Raw genomic sequence first — 14,028 nt, 5'->3', positions numbered from 1 at the left:
ACCAACCCCCCGGCTACATGCCTGTCTTCATTAATTATATAATATAATAGGAGCCCCCGGTGGTGCAGTGGGTTAAACCCCTGTGCTGGCAGGACTGAAGACCGACAGCTGGATGAGCTCCCTCTATCAGCTCCAGCTCCTCATGCGGGGACATGAGAGAAGCCTCCCACAAGGATGATAAAAACATCAAATCATCCAAGCGTCCCCTGAGCAATGTTCTTGCAGATGGCCAATTCTCTCACACCAGAAGCAACTTGCAGTTTCTCAAGTTGCTCCTGACACAACAAAAAAATAAAAAATAATATAATATAATGTTCAGGTGAAATGTTCCAAATATGTACATTTTAGTTGTACCTGTTTTTCAAAGATAACCATGCGTTTCTGGGCATCTTTTAGTTGCCAAAATGCATAGCAAGCCTTAAAAATACACCCATTTTAAAAGAAAAATATGCTTTGTCTTGTTATTGGCCTCTAAAGATTTTTTTAAAAAAAGGATATTTATGCAAGGAAATGCAAATGCAACCCATTTATCTTGTAGTCCCAATATTGTGATAGATTGATCAAAATATGGGATTGAAACATGATCAATATAGCCATATAAAATACATGTAAGCAACATTAAACAATGCCCATAGATGCAATGTAACAAGGCTCAATAAATATAATACCAAGTTATAGGGACATGCATCCCCATTTCGCCATGCTCCGCTTCAGTGGGTCAGCAAAATCCATACACATCTGACATTGAGACTATTGTGCACTAAAAGTTAGTTTGCAGCTGTGGTGTATTTTCTTGGTTATGCTTTGTGCACTTGTGAAAAGTTTCCATAATGAGAACATACCAAAGGCATGACGAAATGTCTATAGAACAAAGTATATGGAGAAACAGTTGACTTTCAAAAGGAAAAGGAAACCCTGCATACCTTAGATCTTTCTGATGAATTTTAAGGCAATCGGCTTCATTATCAGCTTACGCAAGCCAATACTTTTAAAAAACGTAGGTTCCCCCTCTCTTTTTACCATGTCTGCACCCAAGAGCATCCATACTGGAACATATACAGCTGCTTTGCATTGTAGATTGGATCACTGGCATACCTAGCATATTGGATTGTCTACTTTGGCTGTCAGCAACTCTTGAAGTCTCGGGCAAAAATGATGCACACCTCAGATACCCAGTTTCACTGATATGCAATGCACTGGCTTGAAAATGTTCTCCGTGTCAGACATGCACTCTGTTACTGAATTATTACCTGCATGTAAAACATTTTGGAAAATGCAGCTTAGAGTCAATCTGAAGGCTGCATATCTTTATAGAATCCTGGCGAAGTCTTAAGATTCTTAGAGGAAGTGTTGCATCTACACTGTGTAATGCAGTTTGATATATTGTTGAAGGCTTTCATGGCTGAAATCAATGGGTTGCTGTGAGTTCTCCAGGCTGTATGGCCATGTTCCAGAAACATTCTCTCCTGTTTAATTGGAAACTAGGCAAGTGGGGTTTATATATCTGTGGAATGACTAGGGTAGGAGAAGTGGGGCAAGTGTGAATGTTGCAATTGCCCACCTTGATTAGCATATAATGGCCTTGCAGTTTCAAGATCTGTCTGCTTACTGCCTGCAGGAATCCTTTTTGTTGGGAGGTGTTAGCTGGCCCTGATTGTTTCTTGTCTGGAATTCCCCTTTTTGAGTGTTGCCCTTTTTTTACTGCCCTTGTTCTGTCGCACGCTGGGCCTGTAACAGCTGTCTTTTCTATAGGACATATACTTTAAGCCCAGCGGGAAGCCAGGGCGCCTCAAAGAGAGATTCTCATGGATTTTTCTGAAGTGACAGTCTTTAGAGTCTTTAATGATACAACAAAGTCTTTATTATGGAACAAACAACAAGTCTTCAATGGTTCAAACAGCACTTCATGGCTTTCTTAGTCTAGTCCTCAATGGACTGGTACCTGACTTTGATTAACTGCACTTTTTCTGTAAGAAAAAACCCTATTTAACCTCTCCCAGGCTGTTTACTATCTATGCCTCATTGGCGTGGGTCCTACTACCGATTCCAAATGCATCTGGGTATCGAGTAGACCTACCAGCCGAGGCTTGTAGATATTTCAGCCGGAGTTCAGTGGATCTGTAATGCTGTCTTCCCTACAAGAATTCTTTGAAAACTTCAGGGCTGTTTTCCCTCTGATTGCTGTGAGGCTGAGAGGATGTAGGCTCTCAGGCAGAGCCTTGGGACCTTTTCCCCTGGAATTTCTATATCTGTTTCCCCGGAAGTTCTTGAGAAAAGAAGCTTTTCTACAGGACGAGCTGGTCTATGTCCTATAGTTTAGCTTCCTTGTGTGAGACTGACCAAAAAATGGCTCCTTTCCCTCCCAGAGCCCTGAACAAGGGGCAGAACCAAAGCTTAATTATGATGGACAGGTGGCCTGCCCTATGACTGCAAACAGATAACAGGCAGAAAATAAAGTTGGAGCTCCTGGTACAGCCGTACCAGCACAGCCCTCACTTTAGATTTTTTAATACTGATAGCCAGATTTTGTTCATTTTCATGGTTTTTTCCTGTCTATTGAAATAGTCCACATGCTTGTGGATTTCAGTTGCTTCTCTGTGTAATCTGACATGGTAGTTGTTAGAGCGGTCCAGCATTTCTATGTTATTTATTTATTTATTTTCAATAATTATACCCTGCCCTTCTCACCCCTGAGGAGGGACTCAGGGTGGCCTAAAATAATATGCTGTTTCCAGGTTGGTTCATCAAGTGCTCTGCTATGGCTTACTTTCTTTGTTTGGAGTAGTTGCAATGTCTTTCATGTTCCTTGATTCGTGTCTGGGCAATGCTGCTGTGTTTGGTGGTCCCTATGTAGACTTGCCCACAGCTGCATGCTGAGAGTTCTTTCTTGTCCTTTGCTGAACATTTGTTGTATTTTTCTAATGGGTCTGTAGATAGTTTGCAGGTTGTATTTCTTCATCAGCTTCCCTATGCGGTCAGTGGTTCCTTTGAAGTAGAAGTCATGCAGTTTGACACCACTTTAATTGCCGTGACTTAATACGATGGAATCCTGGGATTTGTTGTTTGGTGAGGCAAAGAATGCCAAAGATCTTGTAAATTTGCAACTCCCATGATTTCATAACATTGAGTCATGGGAATTAAAGTGGTGTCAAGCCTCATGACTTCTACAATGCAAATGAATCTTTCTCTTCTGCCACTATTGCAGGCCTATGTGCTGATGGCCAGAGACAGAGCCTTTTCAGTGGCAGCACCCATCCTATTGAATTCCCAGAACTATTTTTAATTAGCTTTTCCAGGTCCTCCCCTTGCACCTTCAGTTGCATGAGAAAGCCAGGAGAGAATTATTATTATTATTATTATTATTATTATTATTATTATTATTATTGTCCATGCTGTGCAGTCATGGGAGTTATAGTTTCCCAAGGTCCATGCCATTATCTTGGTGCATTTACATTATGGAATGAATGCTCTTGGACCCCACTTTAAATACCATAGCTCCATACTATGTGGTCCTGGGAGTTATAGTTTTCTAAGGTCCACCTCTTCTCTGTAGGGGAGCCAAGAGACGGGAGGGAGGGAGAGGGAGAGAGAGAGAAAGCATCACTGTGTTCACTTCCCCCTCTTGGTTATCAGCAATGAGCAGGGAGAGGGATTGTGTTATTGTTTATTCATTCAGTCGCTTCCGACCTCATGGACGAGCCCACGCCAGAGCTTCCTGTTGGCTGTCACCACCCCCAGCTCCTTCAAGGTCAAGCCAGTCACTTCAAGGATACCATCCATCCATCTTGCCCTTGGTTTGCCCCTCTTCCTTTTTCCTTCCATTTTCCCAAACATCATTGTCTTCTCTAAGCTTTCCTCTCTGTGGCCAAAGTACTTCATCTTTGCCTTTAACATCCTTCCCTCCAATGAGCAGTTGGCTTTATTTCCTGATGTATGGACTGGTTAGATCTTCTTGCGGTCCAAGGCACTCTCAGCATTTTCCTCCAACACCACAGTTCAAAAGCTTCTATCTTCCTTCGCTCAGTCTTCCTTATGGTCCAGCTCTCCATATGTTACAATGGGGAATACCATTGCTTTAACTATGTGGATCTTAGTTGCCATTGTGATGTCTCTACTCTTCACTATTTGATCAAAATTGGTCATTGCTCTCCTCCCAAGAAGTAAACATCCTCTGATTTCCTGGCTGCAGTCTGCATCTGCAGTAATCTTTGCACCTAGAAATACAAAGGGATGGTGGGCAGGGCCAAATCTCTGCAGTGTGAAAGAATACTGAAAAGAAACCGAGAGGCATTTAACAGTGTGATAGAAGGTAGGGAAAACATCATTTTCATTAAAAAAAATGAGTAAGACCGAGCTCTTCTCTGTTCCCCTCTGCCACACACTTCCCTTCCTAATGTGATGAAGTTGGCCATTGAGAACAGGCACATCAATGGCAAAGTGGAAGAATATTGGCCTCAAAATAGCATGCACGCATTTGCAAATCGGTTAAAAAGGGAGACACACCAATAAACATAAAACCAGCAAGGTGACTGAATTCATTCCCAGTGGTTACAGGAGCAAATTTCATGGATGCCGACCTCCAGGGCCTCTGGAATTGTGTCACTAAAAAAACCCATATGTGTTGTCAAGGACTGGAGGAAGATGAAGGACCAAAAGCAAGCGCTAAGAATTGTGAATGATGTTTTAATGGGGTGGGGGGGATCTTATCATTTGAGCCAGTGGCTTGGGGATTGCAATGGCAGAACATGAAGCCAACTGTCTAATAGGCGTGTCTCTGCTCTAGGTGATAACAGGCGTTTTCTACTATCGAGGGAAACCTCAGAATGAATGAAAGGCTGCAAAGTTAAGCAGCCATGGTAATGCCAGCGTAAAGAAGAAGGGGCCACCAAAATGACCCTAATGGAAACTCAAATCCCCAGAACGAAAGTGGCATGTTTCAGAGTCAAAGAGAGGAGGAAGAAAGGGAGAGCAGGGCTTCTGTGTGGTCTTTGGGTGGTGACCGGCTGAGCTTTGGATATCCCAGCTGCCGTCTTCAGTGAAAAAAGTCAAGAGAAGGACTGTTGAGTATCACCAATTTCTAAATACAGAAAGCACATCTTGGCAGTGGGGATGTGAGCGGGACAGAAGGAACCCAAAGAGTTTGGAGCATGGGCTTTGACCCTTTTGTGCCGCACAAAATGCTTTTTTCCCCTTTTCAGAAGTGCTGACTGCAAATATTGGCTCCATAATGAATTCAGCCACTGCTCCGGGAGAGCCCTGCTTGGCACTGTCAGGCCACTTCTCGTCAACCAGGAGAGAGAAAATTAGATTTTAGCATTGCCCTCTCCCTTTTTGTCACTTCACTGTAAATGTTTCTGATATCACCGGCTGATGTGCTCACCTTTTAAGCCTGATAGACAATAAGCAATACAGTTCAGGTTGGAGAGATGAAAAGTAACTCGGTTTCTATGCAATGCCGGGGGAGAACAGAAAAGAAAAGCCCTGTGAGGTGCCAAAAGGAAGCTCTTCAGGTCCTGAACCTGTGCTTGGCAGCTATGATGGTCTGGATGAGAATGAACAAATTGAAACCGAATCCAGACAAGACAGAGGTAATCCTGGTCAGTTGCGAGGCCAAATAGGGCATAGGGTTACAGCCTGTGCTGGACAGGGTTACACTACCCCTGAAGGTGCAGGTTCAGGTTTGCAGCTTGGAAGTGATCCTTGACTCATCGCTAAGCCTGGAACCCCAGGTTTCGTTGGTGGCCCGGGAAGTGTTTCCACAATTAAAACTTGTGTGCTAGCTGCACCCGTACTTTGAGAAGTCCTATTTGGCTATGGTAGTTCATGCTTTGGTTACATCCCGAATAGATTACTGCAATGCATTCTGTTCGGAAGCTTCAAATGGTCCACCGGACAGCAGCTAGGTTGATCACTGGAGTGACGTTCAGGGATCATGCAGCCTTCCAGTTACGTCAGCTCCACTGGTTGCCAGTCTGCTAACAAGCACCATTCAAAGTGCTGGCTTTAGCCTATAAAGCCCTAAACAGTCCTGGCCCAGCTTACCTGTCTGAACGTATCTCCCCCTACAGGCCCGTAGCCAGGATTTTGATTCAGGGGGTGCTGAGTTTGATTCAAATGGGGGGGGGGGGGGGGTGAGGATCTACCCTAGCAAACCTTTTGTATGGTTATCCCAATAGCCCCATGCATATGGGATATATTGAGCATGGTGATCAGATCATGATATGAATAAACATAACAGTTTAAATAATGTACCAGTAAGGCCTTCTCACGGACCACCCTGAGAATTTCAGAGGGGAAGGCGGCTGAAGCCCCTCAAGTCCCCCCCCCCCCCGGCTACATGCCTGTCCCCCTATAAACCATCTCAGAGATTAAGATAATCTGGTGAGGCCCTGCTCTCAGTCCTGCCTCCATTGCAGGTGCCTCTGCTGGGAATGAGAGAAAGGACCTTCTCAGTGGTGGCCCCTCGGCCTCTAATGTCACTCCCTCCCCAGTGACATTAGAGCAGCTCCCTCCCTCCTGTCCTTCAGAAGGGTAGTGAAAACCTGGCTCTGGAGCCAAGCCTTTGGAGATTAATCTATACTGCAATAATAGCCTTGAAATATGTGCAATTGATCTTTAGAACAAACCTAGATTATGATTGAGGATGGCATGATTTTAATAGAGAATGCAATGTTTTCTATGTTTCAATGTGCATTTAATTTTAATTTTTAAAACATAAGTGTATTTTAACTGTTTGTTGTCCAAAGGCGTTGAATAGTTGCAATATGTAAAGCCGCCTTGAGTCTTCAGGATAGAGAAAGGCGGAATACAAATGGAATAAATAAATAAATAAATAAATAAATAAATAAATAAAATATATCAAGGATCGCCTGGGAATTTGCCTTAAGATCAGTTGGTGCACTTGGAGAAGAATAAAACCTGGCTGTCTCCCCTTCAGAGTGGAAACCGCCGAAGAGGATCGGCAATAATACTAGGGAAAAAAAAGGAATTTTCCTCATATTCCCATGAGAGAACCTGGATATATTATAACAGAATATGAAACATATTATTTTCAAAAGAAAAGAAATTACACTTCAGAACAAATACTTGATGTCTGCCGTTTCTCTGTAACCGGCAAGAACTAAGCCTTCCAGTGCTGTCGCCCTCCTCCTCTTCCTTTCTGTTTCTGTCTCTCATGTGCACTTTAGTCTTGTTCACACATTTGTCTCGCTTTGATACTTAACATTCTCTCACTTCTGTAACCAAGGCAAGGCAGAAAAGAGTCAGGATCTTTGAAGTGCCGCTTCTACCTTTTGGCCTGGAATATATCTATATCCATATATACATTCAGTCCTCGCCATTCACTGGGTTTAGGGGCACCGGGCCCCAGTGCAAGGAAATGACCACAAATAAAGAAGTTGCTGGGTGTTTGTTTGTTTTTAACCTAAAAGAATGCTTCTTTAGAAAGGTCTTCCAGCAGGAATTTATAATCAATATTTATTCATTTTCAAATATTTATATCCCATCCTTCTCATTTCTGGGGGAGGGAGAGGACTCACGACAACTCACAACCAGCAGTCATTAGATGCCCAACAAACAGTAGCAATAAAATCAGAGTTTAAAAATATTAAAACAGTAAATTAAACCATCCATTTAAAAGTTAACAAATCTAAGTCCAAATCCACATCCACATCCAAAGTCATAGTCCGAGGTCTGTCCATTGTGGGTCAAATAAATCAATTGCATTATTCTTGCTATGTCTACTGTTTGAGTGCTTAGTCTCTCAACCATGATTTAAGCTTTTTCCTAAAGGATAGGAGAGAGGGGGCCGACCTGATTTCCTTGGGGAGTGTGTTCAACAGATGAGGAGGCACCACCGAGAAGGCCCTGTCTCTTGTCCCCACCAGTTCCACTTGCAAGGGTGATGGGATTGAGAGCAGAGCCTCTTCTGATGATCTTAAACTCCAAGGTGGATCATAAAGGGAGGTACGTTCAGACAAGTAAGCTGGGCCAGAACCATTTAGGGCTTTATAGGCCAAAGCCAGACTGGCAGTCAGTGGAGCTGATGTAACAGGGGGTGGTATGCTCCCTGTACGCCACTCCGGTGAGCAGTCTGGCTGCCACACATTGGACTAAGTGAAGACATCTGCCCTTGCACTATGCTACTCTGCTGCTGAGTATGCATGCCCAGTGTGGAACACATCTCACCACGCTAAAACAGTGGATGTGGCTCTTAATGAGACATGCCGCATTATCACGGGGTGTCTGTGCCCTACACCACTGGAGAAATTACACTGCTTAGCCGGTATTGCACCACCTGACATCCGCCGGGAAGTAGCAGCCAATACTGAAAGGACCAAGGCAGAGACATCTCCAGCTCATCCCCTGTTTAGGTATCAGCCAACACGTTAACGACTTAAATCCAGACATAGTTTTCTAAGATCTACAGAGACACTCGCTGGAAGACCTCAGCAAGCGAGAGTTCAAATGTGGCAGGCTCAAGCCCAGAGCCTCAATCAATGGCTGTTACCCAATGAGAGACTCCCTCCTGGGCACACAGAAAACTGGGCAACTTGGAAGGCGCTGAACAGACTGAGCTCTGGCGCCACAAGATGCAGAGCCAACCTTAAGAAATGGGGCTACAAAGTGGAATCCACAACATGCGAGTGTGGAGAGGAGCAAACCACAGACCGCCTGCTGCAATGCAACCTGAGCCCTGCCACATGCACAATGGAGGACCTTCTTGCAGCAACACCAGAAGCACTCCAAGTGGTCAGATACTGGTCAAAGGACATTTAATCAACTACCAAGCTTGCAAACTCTGTGTCTTTTGTATGTTTGTTTGTTTGTTCTGTCAAAAATGTAATACAACTGTTTGGTTGCCTGACACGATAAATAAATTGGACTAATTGAAGCTTCTGAACAATCTTCAAAGGCAACCCCACAAAGAGTGCATTTCAATAATCTATTTGGGATGTAACAAGAGTGTGGACCACCATGGCAAAGTCAGACTAAAACTGACTTGGCCATGGTGCACAAGTTTTAATTGTGCAAAACCTTCCCTGGCCACCACTGAAACCTGGGTTCTAAGCTCAGGTGATGAATCCAGGATCACTCCCAAGCTGCGAACCTGCGTCTTCAGGGGGAGTGTAACCCCCTTCTAACACAGGCTGTGACCCTATGCCCTGTTCGGCCTTTCGACTGATCAGGAGGACCTCTGTCTTGTCTGGAGTCAATTTCGATTTGTTAGCCCTCATCCAGTCCGACACAGCTGCCAAGCACCAGTTCGAGGTCTGGACAGCCTCCTTAGTAACAGGTGGGAAGGAGTGACAGAGTTGGACATCATCTGTGTACAGGTGACATCAAAACCAACCTCTGTACATGGCATTCATCGACCTTGCAAAGGCATTCGACACAGCGAATCGCAGCGCTCTCTGGACCATCCTCCACAAAATCGGGTGCCCAAACAAATTTGTGAACATCCTGCGGCTCCTCCACGATGACATGATGGCAACAGTCTTGGACAGCAGTGGCTCCCAAAGTGACCCATTTAAGGTGGAATCCGGTGTCAAACAGGGATGTGTTATTGCCCCAACTCTATTCTCCATCTTCATTGCTATGATACTTCACCTTGTTGATGGGAAGCTTCCCACCGGAGTGGAAATCATCTATCGGACAGATGGCAAGCTATTCAACCTCAGCAGACTGAAAGCCAAAACCAAGGTTACAACAACAGCTGTTATAGAACTCCAGTATGCTGATGACAATGTCGTCTGTGCGCATTCAGAAGAAGATCTACAAGCCACTCTAAACACTTTCGCAGAAGCATATGAGAAGCTCGGCCTGTCACTGAACATTGAGAAAACCAAGGTGCTGTTCCAGCAGTCGCCAGCCAATCCCTCTCCAATGCCAGTAATACAGCTTAATGGTGTAACATTAGAAAATGTGGACCATTTCCGCTACCTTGGCAGCCACCTCTCCACCAAAGTCAACATCGACGCCGAAATACAACACCGCCTGAGCTCTGCAAGTGCAGCATTTTCCAGAATGAAGCAGAGAGTGTTTGAGGACCGGGACATCCGTAGGGATACCAAGGTGCTTGTTTATAAAGCTATTGTCCTCCCAAGCCTGCTATATGCCTGTGAGACGTGGACTGTCTACAGACGTCACATGCAGCTCCTGGAACGTTTCCATCAGCGCTGCCTCCGGAAAATCCTGCAAATCTCCTGGGAAGACAAGCGGACAAACGTCAGTGTGCTGGAAGAAGCAAAGACCACCAGCATTGAAGCGATGGTCCTCCAACATCAACTCCGCTGGGCCGGCCACGTTGTCCGGATGCCTGACCACCGTCTCCCAAAGCAGCTGCTCTACTCCGAACTTAAGAACGGAAAACGGAACGTTGGTGGACAGGAAAAGAGATTTAAAGATGGGCTCAAAGCCAACCTTAAAAACTCTGGCATAGACACTGAGAACTGGGAAGCCCTGGCCCTTGAGCGCTCCAGCTGGAGGTCAGCTGTGACCAGCAGTGCTGCAAAATTTGAGGAGGCACGAGTGGAGGGTGAAAGAGAGAAACGTGCCAGGAGGAAGGCGCGTCAAGCCAACCCCGACCGGGACCGCCTTCCACCTGGAAACCAATGCCCCCACTGCGGAAGAAGATGCAGAGCAAGAATAGGGCTCCACAGCCACATACGGACCCACAAGGAAATCCATAATGGAAGACCATCTTACTCGTCCAACGAGGGATCGCCTAAGTAAGTACAGGTGACATCATACTCTGATGTCATCATACTCTGTAATATGGTCAACTTCTGTTGGAATCTGAATATAGAACTGCATTGGAGAAACCCAGAGAAGCACAGAAAGAGAAGATCCCCTGCCCCAACCAAGCAAAAAAAAAAAATGAAGAGAAGAAGATGCTGCCTATTTTTTATGCAAATCAATTATATTCTTCTCTGCATGTTATTTCAGCAAGCCAGATGCTCTTGTCCAATCCATCCTACAAAGAATGATGTTTCCAGATACGTCTTTTCAGAGTACCGAATTTCAGGTGGAAAATAATCATCATCCAATTTTTTTTCTAGAAAGCGTGCGGATGCAAAACTACTTATATGCATTTGTAGACATAAAAATATGCCTCGTCTCCCTTCTCTTTAATTTGCATCTCTTTCATCATAGGACCCGTGCTTTCAAAAGCAGCAATATTTTCAACAGCGATATCTCTAAATACGTATCTCCATACATTTCGAGGACAGCGAATGCTTCCCACCTGGCCGCTGATTCTAATCAGGTAAGGCAGTTTTTGGCAAAATAAAAATGTCACCTCCTTGGATCAGAGAAAATATAGAACTACTAGATTCCTTGAGATGTTTTGACAGCATCTCTAGTGCAAATGAGTGGCATTCAGGCAGAGATAGATAATAGGAAGATGGCAGGACACTCCTTCTTGCCATAAGGGTAGGAGGAAGAAGCAGCAGCTGTCCATCATGTATCTTCTGACTGATTCAGTTAAGGAAGTCTTGAATTCTCAAGACCTCCAGAGGGCAGATGAAAATCTTGGATTTTACAGCATTCTCATTCACCTGATAGCACATAACAACAATCCATTTAACATTTACTATTTTTGACCTGGAATCCATTTCCAGAAATACCTAGGTTTTCCTGCATGGCTCTATGGTCAACTTCCACCAGGTATTGAAACTTGACATCTGCCCTTACACTTTGCTGCTCTGCTGCTGAATGTGCATGCCCAATATGGAACGCATCATACCACATTAAAACAGTGGATGTGGCTCTTAATGAGACATGCCTCATTACCACAGGATGTCTACACCCAACACCACTGGAGAAATTATACTTTTTAGCTGGTATCTCACCACCTGGAAGTAGCAGCTAATAATGAAAGGACCAAAGCATTGACATCTCTGGCCCATGCTCTGTTCAGATATCAACTAGCATCCTAATACCTTAAATAAAGAAATAGCTTTCTGGGATCTACAGAGATACTCGCAGGAACACCTCAGCAAGTGAGAGTCCAAAAGTGGCAGGCTAAAACCGTTGGGTTTCATCCCTGATTGCAAAAGTCTCCAGCTCTCAATGAGTAGTTAGCCTAGATAGACTGAGGGCATGTAGCTGGGGGGGAGGGGGGCTTGAGGGGCTTCAGCCCCCCCCCCCCCCCGAAATTCTCACGGTGGCTCGCAAAAAGGCCTTACTGGTGCATTATTTAAACTGTTATGTTTATTCATATCATGATCTGATCACCATACTCAATATATCCCATATGCATGTGGGTATTGGGGTAATGATACAAAAGGTTTGCTAGGGTAGACCCTCTTTCACTCAGACTCAGCTCCCCCTCGAAACAAACTCAGCCCCCCCCCCCCCCGAATTAAAATCCTGGCTATGGGCCTGACTGAGGGATTCATCCCCAATTTCCTTTAGCTAGTTTGTTTAAGAAGAGGTTAAGAAGGGGGGTTGTCTTTCTGATCTTTGCATGGCACTATCTCCTCCACATTTGAATACCCAGGAATGTAATCCCTTTAGGGAAATGTAACGTCCTCTTTTAAAAGTATTTTATTGCCCTGGACTGGCCATGTGGCCTGTCTCCATTTTCTGGTCTCTTCTCCTTTTGTCTTCTCTAGAGTGAGGAAGCATCTTGCCATTGTCCTAGGCAAGATGTAGTATAGTTACTTTTATTATTTTTCCTTTTTCCTTTTCCTTAGAAGATAGCTCAGTGAAGCTAGTTAGCTCCAAGAACCTTTCCTATCTAGAATGGATTTCTTTTATCTTTAATAAACATCTTATTTTTGATCCTATGAGTTGTGGATCTACAATCCTGTTCCATCCTGTTGAATGGAAACCAATCCTTGCTCACTACATGTACGTTTCTGCTGCTTATGAACTGTGCATCCTGCACTCTGCTATATTTTTGGTAGAATCACCCCCAGAGAGGGTTATTTTTGAGCCTAACAGCTCTTGATTCCCAACAAAAACCCGGAATCTCAATCAGTAGCTGATACCAAATGAGAGACTCCCTTCTGGGCACACAGAAAATTGGGTGACTTGGAACGGGCTCCACAGTCACCTACGAACCCACCGCCAGGACACCGAACTTGGAGGACCATCATCCTCAGACAATGAGGGATCACCTAAATAAGTAAGTAAATAAGTACTGAACCAGCTGCGCTCTGGCACCATGAGCCAACCTTAAGAAATGGAGCCACAAAGTGGAGTCCACAACATGCAAGTGTGGAGAAGAGCAAACCACAGACCACCTATTACAATGCAGCCTGAGCCCTGCCACATGCACATGGAGAACCTTCTTATAGCAACACCAGAGGGTCTCCAAGTGGCCAGCTACTGGTCAAAGGGCATGTAGTATAATACTTTGTGTTTTTAATACATTACAACTGTACCCTCAATTCACTTCTGACACGATAAATATATAACAGAGGTTGACCAAAGAATTGCATAGATTACTGCAACACTCTCTATGTGGGGTTGCCTCTGAAGACTGCCTGGAAGCTACAACTAGTCCAACGTGCGGTAGCCAGATTACTAACAGGAGCAGGATATAGGGAGCATACTACTCCGCTCTTGCACCAGCTCCACTGGCTGCCAATTGGCTTCCAAGCACAATTCAAAGTGCTGGTGTGGACTTATAAAGCCCTAAATGACTCCAGCCCACTTTACCTGTCCAAACGGATTCTCCCCTACGAACCTCAAGGTTGTTAAGATCTTCTGGAGGGGCCCTGCTCTCAGTCCCACCACCTTCGTAATCGCATCTGGTGGGGATAAGGGACAGGGCCTTCTCGGTGGTGGCTCCTCAGCTGTGGAACTCTCTCCCGATAGAGATCAGATCTGCCCCCTCCCTCCTGACCTTCAGAAAGATGGTAAAATCTTGGCTCTGGAACTTAGCATTCTCAGATTGATGATCGAATCAATAACTGTTGACTACAAGGCGGATGGTGACGAATTTGTGATTTATCTCGGCAAATTGGCTTTATGTAATTCTTGATCTGTATTTTAATGTGTTTTAATGTCTTAATGTAC

The sequence above is a fragment of the Anolis sagrei genome, chromosome 3, assembly GCF_037176765.1.
Source record: "Anolis sagrei isolate rAnoSag1 chromosome 3, rAnoSag1.mat, whole genome shotgun sequence".
NCBI classification, from domain to species: Eukaryota; Metazoa; Chordata; class Lepidosauria; order Squamata; family Dactyloidae; genus Anolis; species Anolis sagrei.
The sequence above is the reverse complement of the archived record's forward strand: the minus strand, read 5'-3'. Positions refer to the sequence as shown.